Here is a 23,953-nt window from a genome sequence, read left to right as displayed (position 1 = left end):
TGGCATGGCAACGTTGTAAGTCACCGCCAGCAGGTGTTTTCGCACTAACTTATAGTTGTTGTTGCTTTTCTACTATTATTTTTTTTGTGACTTGCCACTTGCCATCAGCTCCGCCATCGTTTGAAGTGCCATGCCGTTGGCAAGTATTTTATTTGAAATTGAGAAAATGTTATTTGTGCTCTTCAAAAACTGATAGCTTGCCGTGGACAAGTGCATGTGCAGCGCCAGCAGAATTGCTACGCTAACGGAAACTGCAATGAAGTGAAATGGGCATGTTTACAAGCGCTAGCTCAAATACTCGAAAGACATACGCTACGACACATGCACATACATGGAGACACTTAAACACAAACACAGGTGTGCTGTGAGAAAAAAGAACAAGAAAAACTGCAGAAAATAAAGTAAAAAATACAAAAGTGAGTACCTGAGGAAATTAAATTTTAAAAGTGCTGTTGATATAACAGCAGCCTTCTCTCTCTCGCTGTATCTGTGTGTGTGCTGTCGTATAAACGGCAGGTGCCTACGGAAAATGGTGAAATAAATAAAAATTGCTATAAAATTACGGAATATTATGTATAAAGGTATAAAGGCGAAAAAAATTCAATGGGAAATACTGGCTAGCGAGCTGAAGGCAGCAGAAGGCACTGAAGAATGGCTGATATTTCGTAGATAGCAGAATTTAGGTCACATCGAAGGGGTGTGCATATATGAAAGGAGCGAACAAAATACATATCTACTCTGTTTACCCACTTTATGTTTTCGTACGGTACTTGTAGCAGCATGGCCAGGCCAGACCAGAGAATAGTCATTAACTAAACATGATAAATCAGAGAGGAAAAATGCATTCAAGCCAAAACGAAGGACAGCATGTGCAAAATCGTTGTAATTAAAAGGCAATAACTAAGAATGTGGTTTAAGAAAAATAACACTTACAGTTCGAAAGGATTGTAGGTTAGGTAGTAGTGACCTAAAATTGTTGTATTTTTTTTGTTGGAAAATATTTTCGATATACAAACATACAAATGCATGAAACATATATCTTTAGACGCTTTGAATTTGGCACACCGTTGCTGCCATAAATAACTGTCAACAGAGATTTTGGTATGTTTTTAACTTGCAATTGTAAAAACATACAATATTTCTTGCTATCCATTTTGCCAGCCAAAGTAAACACTAAAAACTTCATAGGAAACATGCGGAGTTTAGAGGTCGAAATCTAAAAGCTGCTACTTTTCATTTTATCCGGCAATAATTCATACGATTCTTTTACTACATAGGCTATGATATATAGCCTTTGCATTTTTCGATTCATGCTACTTTTAACTTGGCTTTATAAGATTTAAAAAATTCAGTATTAGTCAAATGCACATATGCTGGTAAAATGCGAATAATCCGTTGAATTCCATACTGATGAAAGCCATATCTGTATTTCTAACAGAAACCCAACATGGCTTATGAATAACAATTATACTTTGAAGCTTTTAAGATCAAATATATGTAGCGGCTTTAGTATTTAAACTAAAAGATTAAATTATGTTTTTTCAACCATTTTAAATTTCTAATAAATTATTATTTGCTCGTCACTTGCTGTCACTGCTAGCTACTGCAGAAAGCATTTTTCAAATAAATATAAAATTCTATTTATGTTCTCTATGCAAACCAATAATAATTCACAACTTCTGTGTTGAGCTTGCCTATGTAAAAAAGGGGTAGTCCACAACTATGAGAACTAACATGTCACTTCAAATCATATAAATCTCCATATTCTTTCGATTAAATTTGAAAGAGAGATGTTTGATTTACTAACTTATAAGGCGCGTATATAGACACTTCAATACATATATGGATGCGCCTATAAACTCGTTTCAAGTTTCAAGAGAAGATCATGGACGGTAAAGGAGAAGATTGTTCCTGAGCACCCAAATTTCAGAACTTAAACAATTTGATCCTAATTTACTTAATTTATCAAATTTTCAAGGATATCAGCATATTTTCGCAATATTCGATTTAATTTTCTAACATTTTTGTATCGAGTACAATACACCGATTATAGTCATCTTCCAACTTTTCGATATTATTTTTATACTCTCGCAACCTGTTGCACAGAGTATCATAGTTTTGTTCACATAACGGTTGTTTGTGTCACCAAGAAATAAAAGACTTAGATATGGGGTTATATATATATAAATGATCAGGATGACGAGTGGAGTTGAAATCCTATATGACGAATATGTAGGTCAAATTGTGTATTATATAATATTAATTAAGTTAAATAAATAAATTGCGAGAGTATAAAATGTTCGGTTACACCCGAACTTAGCCCTTCCTTACTTGTTGTAATACATTTTGTCTCTTGCTTCTAAAGACTTTCCGAGCTCGGCAATTATCCCTTTAAGACATAAAAACGTATTTTGCTCAAACCCACACCAAGCCAACATGCGTTTTTGTCTCGTCTTATTCGGTGTGCGTTGTCGCATATGAAGCTACGGGATGTTGTCGTATCAGACAAGAAAAGACGTCTTGACTAGTCTGGTGTGGGTTAAGCCTTTATTGTCGCTAATGTTTTTCTGAGAGTGCAATCTCTTGGGCTTTGAGAATGGAAAATAAACCAGATTCGGAGAAAGTGTGAGATTTGGAAATAGTTCGAAGATGAATTTATACAGTCTTATCATTTAATTTTTGTTTGTGATACTTTTGGTTTGTTTTGTTAAAACATTCAAATTTCGCTGTTTTGTCCATGACTTTGCCCGATAACTAGGAACATATACATAATATCCGGTGTTGATGACGTTTTCATTTCAATATAATGACGGAAAGCTTGTCTAAGCTATATCTATATTAGTTGACTGTTGCGACTTCCCATGCTTTGCATTCGGTTTATCTCGTGCAGTCCACTCGAATGACTGTGGAGTGTGTCCAGAGTGAAGAGTTGGAACCATATTTCAAAGATTGATACATATCTACTGAAATTCATAAGATAGAAAAATAATATAAAATCTTAAAGTCTTCATGTTTCGGACCGACAATGAGCTGACTTATATTTTTATGGTTTGATGGATCTTTAGAATGGTTTCGTCTGCAATTGTCACTTTTAAACATTCAACATATGCATTGTTTGCAGTGCCCATATAGCCTATAGGAATGGTTACTTTGGTTGGCTCATAAAGAGTAATATTTATGCAACTCATTTTTGATATGGAATGAATATTTCCTAAAATGTTGAATTTATATGTCAAACTCCTCTTTAGACAACTTTAAATTTTACCTACACTAGCGCTTCAATTCAAAAAGAAGTAAATGCAACTGTGCGAAAGGCCTATTACGGCGGATGTGGAAATGCATTAAGGAAATATATATATATGCATAAATCTACTAATGTACTCGTACACGAAGATATACAAACTTCGAGTTGCTTAAAAAATAACCACAAACATTTGCTTGTAAATATATGCAGTTATGTGTAGCGGAGTAATGAGCTAGTGGATTAGTTGTACAAATACACGGAGCCTTACACACACACACACACACACACACACACACACACACACACACACTTGCATTAAACGACGATATAAAAGCGCAATTTAAGTGCTGCCACAAAATGTAATTTAATATTTATTTCATTGTGTAAGTAAATAATGTCACACACACACACTCACACACAGCTGTATTTCATTGCGCTGATCGTCGATGTGCCGAAAGTGTCGATGCCGTTCGACTGCGCGTTGTTGTTGTTGTCGCTCGCCCTCAATTGCTTTAAAAGGATACACGGAAATGTATAATACATCCTTAGCGGCAAAAGACATTTGGTGTAAATGCTAAAAGATGACTTCGAGTCGTGTCGCAGCCGGCGAGAAGGATAACTCGTGTGCAAATGCCAGGCACACACCAAAGAGCAACGCCGTAGCGGTGGCGTAAGGCTAGCAATAACATGCAGATAACGTGTGTGTGGTGGCAAGTGGCAGCAAGTGTGGAGGGTGCAGCTATTGAATGTTTGTTGAAATGGTAATCCTTTCGTTTCTCTGTTTGCTTTCCGGTTGAGAAGCATGCGATAAAATAACACTGTCATTACAAATACATACATATCTAGGCTGGTGTATTTACTATATACTCGTAAGTATGTGTGGCCTTAAACGATTTTATACTGCGTCATGTTTGCGCTTCTGACGCTGAGGGAAGATAATCAAAGGATTCACGACATTAAGTGCACATGTTCACATATTTAAATGCTAAATTATGTTGTAAACTTCGCTGCCATTTTACATGGCAAATATTGATAAATGTAAAAATAATTGACATGAAATCACTGCGTTGCATAATATGTTTGTTATGGGAGATTTGACGTAAGAGCAATATTTTTATCAAGAATATAAAGCAATCTGTTTATTCAGAAGCTGTATAGAATCATATCGCAATTTTATAAGATATAAAATATTTTCTATATGATATCTGTGCAAATTCGAAGCTAAAGGCAACACTTGATAGAATGCATAAAACTGTAGCATTCGTTTCTACCAATATAATGTTATATAATATATTATTTATATTACTCAAAAAAAGTCCTTATTACATAGAAAAATAACTAAGAACAAAAAATTATGCTGGGACTTCAGCCTTTTTGTCTTTAAGCATATATTTAGATTACCAGAGTTATAGAATTAAAAAGAATTAATATTGTTATCAACTGTTGAAGGCTTTCAAGTTCACGCCAATTTTGTAAAACTACTGTAGTAGTAGTAGTAGTAACTCATATACTAGCTTTTCTACTAAAACAGAGTTTTGCATTGCGAATGGCAAATGATGATGGTGAATTGGTAGATGATTTGTAGATACTATACTCGCGCTAGTAGCCTTACCCAATTAGAGTGTTAAAGAATATAAAGAAAACATTACAGACTTGACAATCATTCTGGCCTCTCAATTATCGCTAAAAGACTAAATATCAAATAAAATTCCAATTCATATAAAGGGTTTTTCAATAAGAACACTACGCACGCTCGATATTCGTACGAAGTTCATCAATCGTCGATGGCGTGTTGGATACACCCTAGACTTGACGAAGCCACACAGGAAATAGTCTAACGGCGTCAAATCGCATGACCGAGGCGACCAGTTGACTGGGCCATTTCGTGAGACAACATGTTCACCAAACTTGGTTTTCAATAAATCGTTTGTGACATACGCTGTGTGCCTTGTGGCGCCGTACTGTTGGAACCACATATTGTTCATGTCATATCATCCAATTCGGGCAAAAAATACTCAGTTATCATTGAGCCGTAGTGATTCTCATTCACAGGAACGTGTCGATCTTGATCATCACGGAAGAAGTTCCGCTCAATTACATCGCATGCCCATAAATTTCACTAAACCGTATTTTTTCGGGATGCAACGGTGACTTATGGAGTAAGTGCGAATGACTGCCTGACCAATAACGCATATTTTGGTTATTGGGGAAGCCATTCAGCCAGTAATGCGCCTCATCGCTGAAGATTATTTTTCGAAGAATTTTCAAGTTGTTGCTCAGCTCAATACACGAACATAGGTACGACGCTTCTGATGGTCAAGTGGCTTCGACGTATGCGTCAATTTGATCTTGTGAGGATGTAGGCCAAGATCTTTTTACAAAATTCGCCACAACGACGTCACAGAGATGCCCAACACTTGAGAACGACGTGTGAGAGACTGATTTGGGTCTTCCTCAATTGATTGTTGCCGCTAGCGACAATATTCTCTACACTTCGGAAATTTCTTTTTCTCACTGGCACGGGAACAATTTGTACTGCGCCTGTGATTGAATTTTTTCTCCTAGACGCTCAATTGTTGACCTGACAGGATGATTATGACGATTATAACTTGGTCGTAGCGTTATTAAAGTTGTGGCCACTGACTTCGAATTTCGGTTCTAAATTTAGTAATTTCGACTCGTTGTTGGATCGTATATCTTTCCATTATTAAATGAACTTACTGAAGAGAAATGTCAAAAGAGCGAAAAAATAGGTGTCGTTTGCTGTTCCTATCGGTCTACTTTGATAGTGTCACTTTTGAAAAACCCTTTATAAAGAGTTTTTCGATATACATACCCATCACTTGTAATGGTGTTGTATACCTCTGACTCATATTTCCCAATATTGAGAAAGTGTTCATTCTCGAAAATAACTTTAATTCTACATTGGCAACTCTTGTGTCAATATCGTGGTAGACACATCATGCCTTTCTTCCCTTTATCCTTAGCAAAAGCTCGAGAGTGCTTTGAGAAAGCTCGTTAAACTCGACAATGTCATCATCTTAATTAATAATTTCCGAGTTTAATTTTCACATGAAAGGACTTTAGTATCATTACAATGCCTGCAATAAAATAACGTTTAATGAGAATTAATCTTTAATTACACCTTAAAATAAGTAATAAAATAAAATCGCCAAAAAAAATATATCAAAAGAAATTAATCATTGTTAGTTAAGTAAACTGCGTAATTTTCTTCATTGAAACAAAAACAAATGGAAAAAGATGTTAACATTACATGCAAAAAATTCATTTTGTCGCTGAGAATTAAAGCGAATGTAGCACATAAGAGGCTTACAGTCTGTTGCATAACAAAACGGAATTGTGAAACATTCAAAATTATTCAAGAAAAGTTCTGAGGCTTACAAGAATGTTGTTCAGCATTAAATTATAGAATATAATATATTACAAAAGTTGAATTATATTTATTTGATTCAAGTGTTACAACAACTTGCACACTTGATAAACGCAAACGCCTTGGTATTTTTAATACAATTATTTCATAATATAAGAAATATTTATTTTTATCTTGGCTTTAAGATGTCGTGGTGGTGATAAGTGGGTTGTATTTGGGTGCACAACCACCTAAACAATATTTGCTTTAGAGAAGCGCTCAAGCGTTGGCGCGTACAACAGGGCGTATGAGTGTTATACTTTTACCTCACATCTAATTGAAGCGTTTCCATGTTGCTGCGCATCTTAAATACATTTTTTAGCCGTCTCAATTTATTATCCTCATTACAACTCCCGTTTTCAATTTCATAAACCAGGCACGTTATCAGCCCGACAGTCGTCTGTGGGTGGAGCGACGGCGCGGGTGGTACTAAGTACATAAGGCGTTCGTATAAATAGCTTGCGACATTTTTATTGTGCACTCTTCTTCATTGCTGCTTTAGATAATTTTAATTTTTTTGCCACCGATTTATCAAAGTTTTATCTTTTAGCTTGTTCTTTTTTCTTTTTCCTTTTCTTTAAATGCCTGCATATTTTTTTTATTTTTTTTTTTTGGCTTTTCAAGGACGCAGCCAATTGACCTTTTCCAAATTTTACTTCTCCCGCCTATTAAGTATTTTGGTATTTATTTATTTTTAAGTACATGATTGGTGGCCCCACTGATACGGCAGCTCAACTTTCAGCTTAGTTGAAATAATGCGAAAGCCTCTTGTATGGACATTGTGACATTGAAGTTTGGAGTTGTGGACATTTAAAAATTCCTTGCAGTGGACCGGACTAATTTTTTTTAAGTTTTAAGAAGTGGGTGTTAGCAAATTTTATCTTGTAAGGCAACTGATGAATTTGCATCGTTAAGTGTACAAAGCATAAATAACTTTTTACGCGAATAGCATGGAAATAAAAACTGACCGCGTGCTTGAAATGAATAATAGCTTTAAAGTGCTAAGTAGTAGGGATAATTTAGTATTGTTATATATAAAATATATGTATGTTTGTATTTAAAATAACTCAATAATACACAGCTAGTCATAATAATAACTGGTGATAAATAAAGGCGAACATTTTTAAGGGAATTATTAAAGAAACTTTAAAGAGTAGAGATGAACAATTTTATAAATCTGGGAAACATTCTATACAAAAAAGCGTAAAGGTATAATTCTTTGGCTTAGTACTTGGCTACTCCTCATACAAATAATTTTATGTGCATGAAGTTTTTGCAAAAAACATTAATGATTACAAAATTTCAAAATATTTCTGGGTGTGTAGATTCGTTATTAATAATGTATACGATATAAAAAAAAAATTCATTAACAAATTTCAAATTTTTTTTTAACTATAAAACAGAATTGAAGTTTGGGCTTATAGTAAATATTTATATGTGCATTTTACTATTTTTCTAGTAAATCCTATACATTTGAGTTTAACTGAAAGAATTGTTTATTTTAATAGTCAGTAGAATTGTCCTTATATTTTAAACCTAATTTAAACCGCTTAATCAGAGAATTAACTACTGACCGTAGAATAGTTATGTAAATATTGGCAAATTCTTGCTTTATGGCCAATTTAAGGAGACGTACTGTCTCAAACTGTTTTCCGTTTTGGAAAACAAAAGCGAAGAGGATCCCCCAGAGATCCTCAATAGGACTTAGGTTCGAACTCAATGCTGCACATTGTAATACCGGAATTTTCCGGTAGTTAAAGATGTTCATCGTGCCGATTGAAGCGTTATCCTGCTGATATGTCCAGTTATATGCCATAAATATTGCCTGCAAATCTTATCAACTGTCTGTCCAAAAAATCTACATAAATACTAGCATTAATTTGAGTGGAATCTCTCCAATATTTCTTGCAATTGCAAGGTCACTAAAGACTGTGTTGGTATTTATTTGCAAACCTCAAATGTGCTTTATTGTGCCTTTGTTTAGCGTTGGTTTAGATGGAAAATTATATTTATTGTGATTTTCTGACTTAACTAGGTCCATATTTGAGCACTGCTTATCAAATCCGCAACTGCGTCGAATCATGTTGTTTTTCGTCCGCTGCGTCGCACTATACCATAATTTTGTACATATAAATATTTACTAAGCAATACCCAATTCACAGGCTCATTCTTTATGTAACTGTACAAGAAACGAGAAAAGTATGAAACTATTTTCGTTGCATAGTAACGGTAACATATCAACCTTTTATTCCACATTTATCGAAATCCAAAAAATAACAGTGAATAATAAATATAAATAAAAGCAGAAATGCACATATAATTCTTTGTATGAGGTATATAGCTATATAATATATCCATATATGAGAAGAATATATGAGATATTATAGCGAATACTAAGGTTTTTAGAAGGTTTTGAATGAATTTCTAAATTATATTCCAAACCTCAAATGAGCTCTATGGATATGCCAAGTATTTTACAATAAACTAGGTTACTATCACCATTTATAATGATATTATATTTTCAACATTTGTTGAGAGGTAAAGCATTACTTAAATTTTCTTTAGTGGAATTAGATAAGCAAACATTAGGTTAGGTTTAGAAAAGGTTTAGGGATTCCTAAAAGTCATGAAAAGAAAATAGAAAGAAATTGAGTTCCAATAATGTAAATGACATATGTGGAGTTACAAATGACATTTCTCGTATTCATTACTGTGAGGCGGGTAGGTCTCCTACAGAGGAAGGAATAAAAAAAATCGTAGTATAGTTCGGTCATTGGCAGGGAGTTTTAGAGGCACTTACCAAAAACCAGCCTTTAGCCCTTCTCATAGTTTTAAAAGGAAAGCTGTCAACGTTTATAGTGAGGTGCGATATTGATTAAGAATATTATTCAAAATTAAATTCTATATTCTAGAATAATGTATATTCATAATGTAACTTCGATCCCAGTAGATTTTTGACAGAGGAATTTTCTGTATACCATCTGAATATTGCCAGGTGGTGCCAAAGTTCTTTACCCTTACACTTCTATTTTGTACTCTAAGGTACCTAAGTCCTGCCATAACCTAATTTAACCTATAAAAACACATTTTTTAATCAATTTACATAATCTACAAGATGGCTACAATAGCAAAACACAAGTAAGCTCGTTTTCATGATTGCAGCAAATTTCTAAAATTGCTCTTAATACCACTTTAAACAATTAAATAGCCAACGCATACGCCGGGCATAATGGTAAGCGGTAGGGCAAGCAAAGTAGTTGCCACAACAACCAGAAGCCAATAAGAACAAACAACGTTTGAAAGATGTTATGCCAGAGATTGAGAAGCACAAGGCGCAGCTGCTACTCGGTGTTTCAGGTATAAATTCCAATTATCTCGACGCAATTCAGAGGTTAATTTGAGAGCATAAGGAAGAAGAAAGGAATAAGTACGAGAACGGAGCACATGTTGAAGGAGGGATCAATTTCAGTGAGGCGGGGTATGCAGTGTTTACAAGTGAAGTTAAAAATTTAATTACAATCTATTGGAGACCAAAATTTAATTTACCAATAAGCTGTGTGCGCTGGTGGAGGGAGTGAGAAGAGGCGGGTGTTGAGTAAAAATGTGGAAGCTGAAAGTGCGAATAATCGCAATGAGGTAGTCAAGTAATTGAGTGACGCACAAGAATCTGTAATTCACTGCTTATTTGTGCCTGCTTGAAAATATTTTTATATCTGTGTGTGTCTATTTGTGTGCTGAAGCTGGAAGAAGGAAGAAGAATAAAGAAGCGCATCGAAAGTAGGTTACTTGCGTAAGAAATAAAGTGAGAACAGCGGAAATGCAATCGATAATGCGCAGACTAACGAAACAAACACAGACACGCACACAGGTAAATAATAGTGAAGGTGGAAATTGTAAAAATAAAAATAAAAAAGGTACACGCAGTACGTCAGCAACGCTATCCGAAGAATGCTGGCATTTTGTACTACACGCGTTTGAGAGTGGCAAAATGGAAGGAGCATGCACAAAATAAAAATATAAAAAAAAATATACAAAAGCAACGCAGTGAAGGCAAACAACTGCGAAAGGCAGAACTTTATTCACGCAGTAAAGCAATGCCAGCTGGATAATAGAAACATTGATATCGCAGCAGCATATCACAGTTGCAACAACGCAGCGATGCGAATTGAATTGAAATCACTTTAAATTGCGAACGCAGTTACTGTTAATGGTAACGGTAACGGTAACGTTGAAAGTCAAATACCGACCTGTTGGTGGCAAATCAATTCTTCCTTGCTATTTCAGTTGTGAAATTGTGTTGCTATGTTAAAGGAGGAAGGCTACAGTTATTTGCAGTGAAAGGTTGACTAGTAGAAAATCAGTGAATGCATAATGGGTAATTCAGTAGCAGACAAAAGATAAAGCAAAAATGTCATTTAAAAATATTTCCACTAGCAGAAGTATGACTTAAGAAAGTATGTCTGTATTAGTAGTAAAATTTTGTTGTTGTCTATTTCACATACATCTTTTTAAACATTCATTCGTCTTTTAAGAGTTCAAATAGAGAACAAATCCGCCTCTTCCTACAAAATAAATCACTGTAGATTTCCTGAGGTACGTCCCTATGGCTTAGAAAATGAACTTTTCTTATGTACATATGTTTGATAATTTACGCCGATAACATTCAACATCAGCTTCATAATATACAAATATTTAATTAACTGTTAATATTGTGGGCATTCGCTTATCAATTCCGTTAATTGATAAACAAATGTGCTAGCATTCAACTGTGTAAAGTTAATTAGATATCATATTTGATATTTGCGTAAGACTAACCGAGCATTTCTTTTGGCTTATTTCACTTGTCTTCAAGTATGGGTTTCTCAAAAACGTCCCAATTTCATTTTTCTATTTTAGGACATTTGGAACCCTTTGTTGACACCCACAAACGAATCTGAAGATTTGTATACTTTAAGATATCTATTTGAGCAAAAATAAAATAAAAAGTATACAAATCTTCAGATTCGTTTTTTATTTTATTTTATTTTATTTTATTTTATTTTATTTTATTTTTTTTTATTTATTAATTATTTTTCAAAAACATATGAATAAATATTTCCACGATCACAAAGCTACAATTTTAATATTCGATAATTCCTACAAGATCGAAATATTCTCAACCTAGTGTTCTCAGTAATAAGCTATTTAATGTAGTCCACTTTCTGACACGTGATGCAACTATTCATATTGAGATGTATATCTTATATATGTACATATGTATACTCTACCTTCTTTTCTCAGCATATCACTCTAAATATCTCTCATAAAAGGAATAAAGGAGATAATTGACCTTCAATCCATACTTCGATGAGGTATTTGATGTGTATATGTATATTGATGAAGATAATACCACAAGTTCGATTAAACTGGTAACAAAAAGTAGTAAGTAAACTGCTCTTCTAATGACAGCATCATTAACTTTAATAATAGTATTTTTAATAAAAATTATGCCTTAGAATAATTTAAATACATAAATTAAATTATTTTTCTTTTCAATTTATTATAATATTATTATAATTGTTCCTTCATTAAATTGGACACTCAATTGATTGTTTAAAAAATGAATAAAATTTTTAATATTTCTTTTGTATAATTTCTTAAATTTGTTTAAGAAAAAAATTACACAAATACGAGTACACGCAAAAAATTTAAAAAGTAGCTGCAGTACACATAACTGGGTAATAAAAAATTCCAATTTCATTCACCGAAAAATGTGCAATTATTGTGAAAAGCGCTCATTTAATGCTCTGCATTGAAAAGCAAAATGCCAAAAAAAAACATACTTTTCGCCCTACTTTCAATGGAATTTCGCTGTCCAAATTCGCTTTCCAAACAATTTCCCATTCAACTGTCCCATTTTCGTACGCATTTCACTTTTACTAAATTTCACTTGAAAATAAAATATAAATGCAAAATTAAAATGAAAGCAAACAAAAAATTAACGTGAAAGCAGTCAGCAAACAATAACAATAACATTTTATTATGCACCCATTCCACTGTTCGACTGTTGCACAATGTGTGCGGCCAAGCTAAATTGCACGCAACGTTATGTTATGTTGCCAGCAACATTCCGTCGCACCCACTATATACCCTACCGTACATTCACTGCCATTCATGTGCTGCGCGATTCACTCATTCGCTTGCTGCTTCGTCCTTGCAACAATGCAACGGTGCATGCACAACTTGTTGGTTCAGCAGCTCACCCCCGCTCCCGGACACCCGGCAGTACGGCCGATCCAGTGTGCTGCTGTGCGTTTCATTCACTATGCTATGCGATTTGTTTGCTCCGCTATTTGTTTGCCAGCATTTTACGCGTATTTATCGCATTGCATTGTTGTTATTGTTGTCATTTTAACTTTTGTTAATTTTATACGAGAGCCTACCCTACTTACTGCCACTGCTGCATTTTTGCGCTTTTAATTCGTACATATGCGCTGGCCTCTTGCTTTTTCTCTCTTCTTCCCCTCTCTCTTTCTGTTTCTCTGTATATTGCAATCAAAATGCAGTGAGGCGTGTGCGATTTTCCGCTTTAGCAATTGTTGTCGCCGACAGTCCGCCAAATTTAAGGGGGATGCATTGTTGACATTTTATGTTCGTATGTGGATGCATATGTCCATGTGTACGTACTAACAGAGATTACTCTTGCATATCAATGCACTGTACTTTAGTACAACGGCAAATATACATATGTTTATAAGTAGAGAAACTGTTATGCTGGAAAATTTGTATATACTATACTACCTATATATATATTTTTGGGGTTCTTTGCTTAAAACTGAATAACTGACTAAGTGCCCTAGCCCTGCCTTATAGTTAATATTTGAAATAAGTGTAATTTTTTCTATTTCACATTAAATTAAGAGCTTCTAAAATTTATCTAGATAAAAAGTATCAACAGTGTTAAGATCCTGTTCATACGAAGAGGCTTTTGTCTCCTCAACTCATAGTTTAGAGAAGAGATGTGTAAACAAAGTCTGAAACATCTTACTTGAAAACATAATAATATAACTATTAGAAACCTTTTCTAAGTGGGGATTTCATATAAATCCGAAATTATTATTCCAATAAATTAGTTTTAGAATTTTAAAATATTGAAAATTAATTTGAGAAATACGACAAAATACTTTGTCATAAATTTCTGGATGCGTTCCCGACCTAACCGTCGAGGAAAGATTTAGGGATTCTCTTTGAGAGAGAAATAGAGAAAGGAAACACTTTTACTCATACTCACACAACAATTTGATTCCTTTTGATTATAAAAGTTAAACTCGAAACATTATTGACTATTGTCAAGTATATGTGATCTTGTAAAAGAAGGCCACACGGTTGCCTCCAGATAAATAACTCTGAACACATAGTCACATATAAACAATGAGAGCTAAAGCAACAGATATTCTACTTGAATACCGGGACTTTTCTCAGAGAGCTCATATACTTAGTACTTGCTTAGTACTCTACAACAATTGAGACGATGAATACAATCTAGGCGTATATAGGTAAAGACTTATCATATTCAAGATCAAGAAGGAGAAGGCTTATAATCTAACTTTCAACAAGTGAATGGAAACTATTCAACTCATATAGAGAGAAGATGTTATAAGGAGGCAATAATGTTGATATACCAATATCCCAAGTGTTAAGATAAAGAACAAGGTGAGATCTTTATTGTAATATTATAATTTCCCATACTGTATGGGGTGTTCCTCATAGAATCTGAATACTAATTGTAACGAATAAAAAACGCTTCTAAATATAAAATGGCATAGAAAAAACACTGACATATCAATAATCTGTTGATGAGGAGATTTCGCAGCCATTTGGAGCAAAGCGCTTTATAGAACTAAATTTCAATAAAATACCACTATTAAATTTAATGAATCAAGTTTAAAACTTACTGTACAAATTTATTGAAAATAATTTTCTATTACTTCTTATTGGCGGCATTGGCATATGACACTACTACCACGAACAGCAGCGACCATGTTCCTCTCCCACTAAGGTCGACGCAGCGAAAACAACACTATTTTTCATTGCTGCAGTAAATCAATGGGGCCGAAGAAATATAACGGCAATAGAACGTAAAAAGGACACTGATTACAAATCAAAACTTTTTATTTGCGTGCACCAACTGACTGCAACAACAGTGCAATAAATTCAGAGGAGAAAAAAGTTCAGCAAAAAAAAAAAAAAAAAGAATATAAAATAGACACTAAAAACAGTACAAAATTTATTATCTCTTCAGTTGAGTCAATGGCGATAGCAGCGTGAGCGGAGTGACAAAAATTTTCAGAAAAAACTTTCATTGTTAATAAACTAAAACAAGCGAAGTTAACAAAAACAACACAGCAGGGAGAAGACTGGGGAAGAAGCAGAGCGGCAGTGAAGCACAAAACAGTGCACAAAGAAAAGATCATCATCAGTTGGCGGTGCTGCAAGAGAGAAGCGTGTGCGTCTGGTGTTCTTTGTTGTTTACGAGGCTGGTGTACATGTGTCTGTGGCTGTTGCTGAGTTTGTTTGCGTGTATGTATGGTTGAGAGTGTGTGTGGGCTACTTAAAAACCATACGACATCGCTGCACTGCTGTGACAAATTGTCAAACTTTTTTCGGTTATTTTACTAAACATTCGAGTCGCAGTTTTTTGTTTTTCGTTTTTTTTCTGATAGCCTTTTTCCAACTCAGCGCACAGCTGCACACAGCTGAACAAAGCCTTGTACGAGTGTACATTACATTTTTGTTCTTTTAAATATTTTTTTTTAGTTGTTCTTTGTTTCATTAAGTACCCGTACTCACTGACAATGCACTTCAGACACTTTCGTGCATTTTGTTGCTGCTGTTTTTGTTCGAAAATTTAATTCTTACAACACGCCAACATAAAAACTGTAACACACTGGTGTAGTGTGTAGTAAAAGTTGTGTCGAATTGCGAAAGTTTGGCGGCGCATAAAGAAAGCAACAGAACATAAGATTGAAAAAAACAAAATTGATAAACAAACTTATTGTTTTGCAAAGCTACTTTTATACCGAACTTTGAAAATCTGCATGCATATTTATCTAATGTGGGACATACATACTTATAATGCAAGGTCAGGCACAGAAGCAGACACGAATATTTTTTGTTTATAGATTTTAAAAATGTCTGCAACTTGCTGCAAAGTTTCAACAAACGGTGGCTTTTCAAAATTATGCTGGACTCGTGTGGTAACGTTTCTTTATATTTAGTGTATATGACGATATCAGGAAAATCCTAAACAAATATTTTGATTTATATCTCGGACTAGCAAAAAATGGCTCATTTACTTAAGTCATCTAAGCTAAAACTATAGTTTTTTCTTATATGATTTAAACTACTATTTTATATTTTTAATGTGACTTTAAAATATATCACATCGACAAAGCAGCCGGAGCTTGTTGTCAACAAATGAACTACTAAAATTTTTTGAAGTGTTTTAAATATACACCATTTTTATTTCGTAATAATATCGGATCTAAGATCCATTGCCATAATTTACTATCTGGATGGAACTGAATTTATCCAAATTATTTTATGGACTATTTTGTATTAGAACATATAAGATTACGAGGTTTTCTATAACCTTAATATACCTATATACATACATATATCTTCCCAAGATATAACTCCTTCCTTTCCTTAATATCCGCTTTTACCAAGCTGTCCGATCTCTCATGTTGCTTTCATATTCACCGAGTTAGAAGACGGGGTTGTTTGAAGCCCTCAGTAGACAGCTGGAAACTTTGAACGAGTTTCTCTCGAAACTGTATTTTTTAAACATTCCTCCAACGTATCTCAAAAACGACTTGTCCGAATGACTTAACATTTGTAGGGCACACTCAGCACATGTAAATGCATGGAACGCTCTATTATATATATATATATATTTGGCGTAGGAACCGCTTTAAGCGATTATTGCCGAACGTTCTATTATTATATAAAAATTCCAAAAACATCGATTTTTTATAGCAAATAAATTAGAATTTTGTGTTTTTTAGTTTTTTTCAAATGTGTACTAAAAGTTCAGTTTTTGGTATATTTACTTGATCGTAGTAAATTCCATGCATTTAAGCTTACAGATTCAAACGCCGTTTACTTTTTTCGTTTCCGATATGCCAATCAGCCGGAATCATGGAGGATGCGAGCTCATTTTTTTTTTTTAGGCGGGGATGTTCAGATCGCTGCAACTCATGTTTTACATAATATTTTAGCTCAAAAGTTATATTAATACTGTTGACATACATATTAACCCACTCATGCCCGAATTAAAATGTGCGGAGCTAGCATATTTATTAGGACAGATATATATTAGTCTTAACTCAAATATGAAGTGATAAAAATTCCAAAGTCCTGTGAATCCTGGTTCATTAGTTACACGATGGTGTATATAGGCACAAATTAAATTATTATAAATAAACTCTCTTATCTTACTTATTTATATAGTTCACATTGTTTTAAAATAAAACAATTATTTTTATGGTTTTGAACACTTTTTGTATAACCACTTTTATATAGCTTTCTTGCGAAACGATTTTTGCCAATTTCTCGCTGTGGAATTTCTCTCTGAGGATAATTAGAAGCCGGTAACTACCTATAGGCAACATTGGGCATGAAAGGGTTAATAAATGGTAATAAACTTAAGGTTCTATATATTTATTGGTCGTAGAAAAAAATTCTAAAAAATCATTCAAAAACAAGCCGACACATGGGCTGACCCCCTTCAATCTAATCTTCGCTATTAACAAAGTCACATTAACCATATTAGGGTTAAGCTACAAAACAATATTTTTATTGATTTTTATACTCGTTGAAATAATAATCCCCAAATATTTTGCTATTATTCGAGGAATCTAGACATTGTATCTTCTGTGAAATTTGTGAGACTGTAGTAAGTGTGCCAATGAGTTAGAAAGATCGTTTCTTTCATAATAATTTGAAAAAAGCCTTTAGAGATACCCTTTAGGTAAAACTTCTTTTTGAGAATAGGTGAAATCAAATAATATCCAATTCCCCACAATGTTGTTCAAAAGTGAACCTTAACCAATTTCGAATAGCTCACGCTCAATAAACAACGATATCGGCGTGTTTTGTCCATGCTTTTAAGATAAAGATCAATTTATATATTCCCTTCAATTTTACTCAAAATCTGGTTCTTGCGGTATACCTATACTTAAATATATCACCCTCTCACTCAATTTAGAGCTGTTTTTAATTGTTTCTTGGTTTATTGCTTGCTTTTGTGTTGTTGCCAATCCTCTGCTTTCTCACGTAATGCAGCATTTCCGCAGTGTTTGTTTGCATACATGTATCCTCTGCCGAATGGGAAAAATGGACGAAGTTCTGCAATAACGGCAAAAATAACACTCAATGGCAAGGAGAAAAGCAGAAACTGAATGAAAGCTTTGTTGGTTTGAGGAAGAAAGTTATTGTTTTTCCCGTGCAATTACTTTTCTTCCTTGTCTTTGGTGAAAAGACACATTGGTGCATAAAATTGAAAACAAATACTTGGCACAAAAGCAACTTTCGCTCAAATAAATGCGTGTGTGAAGAAAAATGTCTTGCAGTTGAGTTCTCTATATACACTATAGCATTTTAAGAAATCTCCAACAATATAAGGCGTCAGCTAAACGAAGAACAATGAGTTAATGACAAGCTGATGCCTTGATAGCCAACTATTGGCTGTTGGCTGTCGAGTGATGGCAACAGCCTGCTGATGGTGTTGCACGCAACAACAGGAAGTCTTTCCCAACTATTGAGGCAAAACAATTGGCGAAGAAAGTGTAAAAACGGCGTAACGCAGATAATACAAGAGAAAATTCCTCAAACTTACAATACAGTATAACTGTTTAACAAACAGAAAAAATACAAATGAGTATGAAGAAAGAATGTATGCAGTTGTCTTAAGAAAGCGCAAAAGTTTGCGGCGTAGTCTTCTGTTAAATGAAATGCTTCAATAATTGCAATAATTATGCGTACCTACATAAGGGAGTGCTGTCGCCGCACCCATTCACTCCTCTCGCTGAAAATTGTTGCTTTTGTTATTGCATATTTGCATTATCTTTCATTCTCATTTGCGAATGCGTTTTTAAGTATTTTAAAATACGCACAGGTGAAAGCAAGTGAGTCGGTTGTGACAGGTTGTGTGTGCGGTGTGGGTATGTGCGTTGATGTGCAAGCTTCTGCAGTAACCGGATATTGCATTTTAAAATCTCATTAAATGTAAATTTCCGTTTTGCTCATTTATGAGCTTGCGATGCATTTTATTGTTGCCGCTGATGCTGCAAGTGCAAGTGCCTCACCACTTTCTAGGTTACTTACACCTGTCTATATATTTTCCCGGAGGTACGTTCGCACGAATCCGGCTGGTGTTTGAGTACTTTATGTGAGTGAATACTAGATATTTATATATTATCAAGTATCTATGTCTATACTTTCAAGAAGACCTTGAACTACTCAACTTTAAGCTCTCCTTATGTATCTAAACTTCAGTATTACATTTTTACCGATCGCTAAATTTTATTTTTATTATTTATGTGAGATTACAAGAATAAGTCATATTTTGATTTCATGAAAATTATTATTTCCCTCTAAATTAGTGGAATTTCCAAATATTTTTAGAATTATTTATTTTCAGTCCGCCAATTTTGAATAAAATAAGAGTATAACATTTTTATCGCAATAAAAAACTTCATTCTTTAAGTATATTTACAGCGAATTCAATTTTATATATACAGTTATATTTAATATTTCAGCTTTTATACCAAATAATCAAAAAATTATTATTGTATATTTATTGCAAATTTATTTTAAAATATAATCTTCAACATTTAATGTGTAGCTAGTATATAGACCCTTTGCCAGTAGCCACTGTTGCAATAACATCACTTCAAGGAATAGTAAACGTCATCTATAAACGATAATAAATCAAACAAATAAATAAATAAATAATGTGAAAAATTAAATTACGTACAATAAATTATGAACATAAAAATAGTGGAAATGAAAACCAATGGTATGTCACCAGAATACAAATTATAAATAATAACACAACAAAACTATATTTCCTCCCCCATCTGTATTATTTATAATAGTTCTAGAAAAAATAACCTTTTATTGTTTAGAAATAAAAATATTAATAATAAATCTTTATATTAATTTATACGCGTAATAACAAAAATAAATTAACGCTCGCATATCTTTCCCATACCCAGTTAAGTGGAACACCTGTTGCTTCTGAGTAAAATTAAATATTTTAATTACAGGCATGCATTTACCTTTATTTACTATTTTTTAAATTTTTATAATATTATACAATATACGTTTACTACCCACGGTTACACAAATTTATAATTTTATAAAATATTTAATTACAATTTATATATAAACTATTTATTATTTACATAGATTGCAGCATAAAAATGTATAAATTTGTCTGCGATACCATTTTCATTCCTACCATGTATTACTATTACCTCTATATCGATTACTTAAAATTGCTAACACCCTTTAAGCGGACATCCTAGTCTGCTATTCAAAATCTCTGTATCGTCGAAGTGAAACAAAATCGTATAAAACTAAAATATATCTCCCATTAATATTTTAGTTTTATACGATTTTGTTTCTCTTCAATGATACAGAGATCCCGAATGGACTTTAAGCGTAGATGCTTGATTTCAGTACTCACACGAAAGAAAGCCGCCTTAAAGCTCAGTCAAATCTAAGCCGAAAGAAGGACAGTCCAAATATTATTATATACATTTAGGAGATCGTAATTTGTAGGAGGTTGCCTTGACAGGATTGCGAGCTAAATTAGCCAGCTTCGATTGAGCTCGCATCAATACAACGGCCGCGCTTTAGAACGGGTAGGTAATTCACTGCTGGCAATGGGAAAGCGATTCGTAAATGTAACCGTTGGCACAGGTTCATCATAACTTCCCTACTCATGAAACGCCCTGAATTCAAAGCAGTTCATCGCCTAATTTCGTAATATTAAAATCTCATTCGACTGAAACATAGTTACGTCATTTGGTAGATGCAATTTGTGGGTGGTGGGCATTGACAACGCATCATATATTGCAGGAAAGCTTGTTCAGTCCACAGGTCGCCCCACAGTAGATTCCACAGAAAAATACATGCACCGTTATTTCGATATCACCATTTCCTTATATATGCAAAGCTACCAGCTATTCTTCAATACTAGTGACACTTCCCTCTATATTGAGGGAGAGCACCTTCCCCTTGCAGGGTTAATTCATTTCAGCTCGTCGGTAGGTCTTACCCCGTTGTATTCCGAAATAAAATGTAGGAAATGTTCAACCGCCATCGCTTCCCTTTACCCAGGAAATGCCCAGGAAAAACCTGGTTGCTTCCTTTCGCCTGCAAAGCTACCAAATTTTCTCACCTGGTTCCGTCTGTATTTTCCTTGATTCTAGCCCCTCTAAAAGGTCATGCGTAGGCGGCAGGTTCCCATTAACTAGGCACCGCTTATCGCCACCTATTTCTGGTTATGACCTCATGGGGATCATACCTATAATTTATGCGACACGATTTTAGTCGGGTGCCTCTTTAATTCTGCTCGATGGCGGTCTATTCAGGCGGGGGATTATATATATTAAACCCCGCAAAAGTTGGATTACACAATCCCGTCCAATTTTTTACGCCAGATGCAGTTATTAGAATGACTTTTACAGCATCTGTATTCTGACATTGTCCTTCCCTATACTGAAAGATTTTAGGATTCCAGTTTATGCCCATGAGCGTTTTTAATTAGGGTTCATCATGCGATGTGATCTGGCTAATTCTCTTCTTCCTAGTATGCATGTATGTATCATTGTATTACCTGCAGTGCTATAGTAGCTTCGGGTTTTTAATGGCCACGTCTATGCTACACGATCTGCAGGTTGCGCATCGGTTTTGTGGCCTCACTCGTTTTACTCCAAACCAAGGCGTTTTGTGCTATTTTTTGCTAGCACCACAGCGCTTCCTTAATGGTGCTATTTAAATCGCCCGATTACGGCTGCCGGTTTAGGCAGTGGCGGTTTGAAGCCCGTGAGCATTTTTATTTACACCTCTCTTCTAGCCATTGTCAAGTGCTCTGTTTCGGTTGAACAGCCTGACTAGTAGGAGCGTATGCTTGTGCCAGTTTTATCATTACTAGACCCTTCTTCTTTATCATACGTATTCTGAGATTTGCATGGTAGTACACATCCTCGTTCGTCCTCGCTCAGCAGATCGTGATTTTATGCACACGCTCGCATAGTAAATTCTTAACATTTAACAGTGCTGGATCAATCTTTTATAACACTAGTTATCCCCAGGTCTCCAAATTACCTATCTTTTTCAATTTGATTGCTGTTTCTTCTGTATTTAGGGCTGATTCAAACTTTGAAAGGACTGGAATTTATCCACTGCCTTAGGTACTCAATGCTACGTGCCTCACCTTCCAAGGCGGCGCGTTGTTGATATAGGCCTATTCAAATATAGCGGATTATGCTCCTGGCTTCAAATGAATGCCGAGTGCGGCCCGTAGCATTGAGTACTAGGGCGGTGGATAAATTGTAGTCCTCTCAATGCCATTTAGTCGCGCAGCAGCCGTCAAGCAACCCAGGATCGATATCAAAACCTAAAATTGAATCAGCACTAATACATAAGAAACAGCAAGGATATTAAAAAGGATAGGAAATTTGGGGACCTGTTGATAACTAGTGACATAAAAGATCGCTCCAGCTTCACTATGCGATCGTGTGCAAAAAATCACGATCTGCTGAGCGAGCATGACGAGGATGTGTACTACCCTGCAAATCTCAGAATACGTATGATATAGAAGAATGGTACAGTAATGTTAAAACTGGCACAAGCATACGCTCCTACTAGTCAGGCTGTTCAACCGAAACAGAGCACTTGACAATGGCTAGAAGAGAGGTGTAAATAAAAATGCTCACGGGCTTCAAACCGCCACTGCCTAAACTGGCAGCCGTTATCGGACCATTTAAATAGCGCCATTAAGGACGCGGTGTGGTGCTAGTAAAAAATGGCAGCTGAAACAGCTTAGAAAGAGGAAATTCTCCAATAAGACAAAATGTCTCTCTTTGGAGTAAAACGAGTGAGGCTACAAAACCGATGAGAAACCTGAGACGTAGCCATTAAAAACCCAGAGCTACTATAGAACTGCAGGTAATACAATGTTACGTACATGCATACAAGGAAGTAGAGAAGCAGTCAGATCACGTCGTATGATGAGTCCCAATTAAAAACGCTCATGGGCTTAAACTCGAATCCTAAAATCATTTAGAATAGGAAAAGACATACCAGTATACAGGGACTCTGAAAGTCATTCGAATGACTGTATCTGGCAGACGCAATGGGACTGCAGAAATTAAACGGGATTGTGTAGTCTGCGGGGGTTTAATACATAAAATACCCCGATTGAATCGACCACAAATTCAAGCAGAAAAAAAGCACCCGATTAAAATCACATCGCAAAAATTATAGGAATGATCACCATGGGGCCATAACCGGAAATACGGGGCGATAAGCTGTGCATAGCTAATGGGAACCCTGCCGCCTGCGCATTACTTTATATAGGAGCAGGAATCGAAGAAAATAGAGACGGAAGCATGGAAGAAAATTTGGTAGCGTGGTAGGCAAAATGAAGCGACCAGGTTTTCACTGGGGATTCACTGGGTAAAGGGAAGCGTTGTGCGGTTGAACATTTCCCACATTTGGGAATACACTGGTGTGAGACCTTCCGACGAGCTGAAATGAATTAGCACTTCAGAAGAAACGAGCTCTCCCTCAATATAGGAGGATGTGTCACTAGTATGGAATGCTAGCTGGTGGATTTGCACGTAAATAAAATCGGTGATACCACCCTAACGGTGTTTATATTTTTCTATGGATCAACCGTGGGGCGACCTGTAGATCGAATTAGCTCTCCTTGGTGCGGTGTTAATACCTACCATCCAGGTCTAGGCAACACAAACTGCACCTACCAAATGATGAAACTATGGTTCACTCGAAGGAGAGTTTAATATTACAAAAGTGGGCGATATCCTGCTATGAATTCAGAAGGGTTTCTTGAATAGGGAAGTTGCAGGGATGATCCTGTGTCTACGGTTGCATTTACGAGTTGCTTTCTCATTGTCAGCAGTGCCTAACCTACCCCCGCTTAAGCTCGCCCGTTGAATTTATACCAGCTGAATCGAAGCTCTCTAATTTAACTCGCAGTCCTG

At 35.1% G+C, this 23,953-nt stretch overlaps 1 protein-coding gene and 1 long non-coding RNA gene across 8 annotated transcripts in view; one reads left to right on the top strand and one right to left on the bottom strand.

The window, feature by feature from the left end:
* Positions 1-23,953, bottom strand: part of Lac_4 (Lachesin) — a 398,804-nt gene that overhangs the window by 117,334 nt on the left and 257,517 nt on the right. For 2 of the 7 annotated variants that reach the window (XM_054230633.1, XM_054230629.1), the window contains exon 2: positions 19,574-19,629. The exons of 4 other annotated variants lie outside the window; for them this stretch is intronic. The gene's annotated coding sequence lies outside the window, so the exon portion shown is untranslated. Of the gene's footprint in view, positions 1-6,080; positions 6,346-19,573; positions 19,630-23,953 lie in introns of all 7 variants that reach the window. One more of the 7 variants, XM_054230630.1, reaches the window with a different exon arrangement.
* Positions 1-23,953, top strand: part of LOC105211965 (uncharacterized) — a 159,826-nt gene that overhangs the window by 134,969 nt on the left and 904 nt on the right. The gene's annotated exons all lie outside the window — the stretch shown is intronic.

The sequence above is a fragment of the Zeugodacus cucurbitae genome, chromosome 5 (genome assembly GCF_028554725.1).
Source record: "Zeugodacus cucurbitae isolate PBARC_wt_2022May chromosome 5, idZeuCucr1.2, whole genome shotgun sequence".
NCBI lineage: Eukaryota > Metazoa > Arthropoda > Insecta > Diptera > Tephritidae > Zeugodacus > Zeugodacus cucurbitae.
Note: the sequence above shows the minus strand (reverse complement) of the source record. Positions and strands in the feature narration are given on the sequence as shown.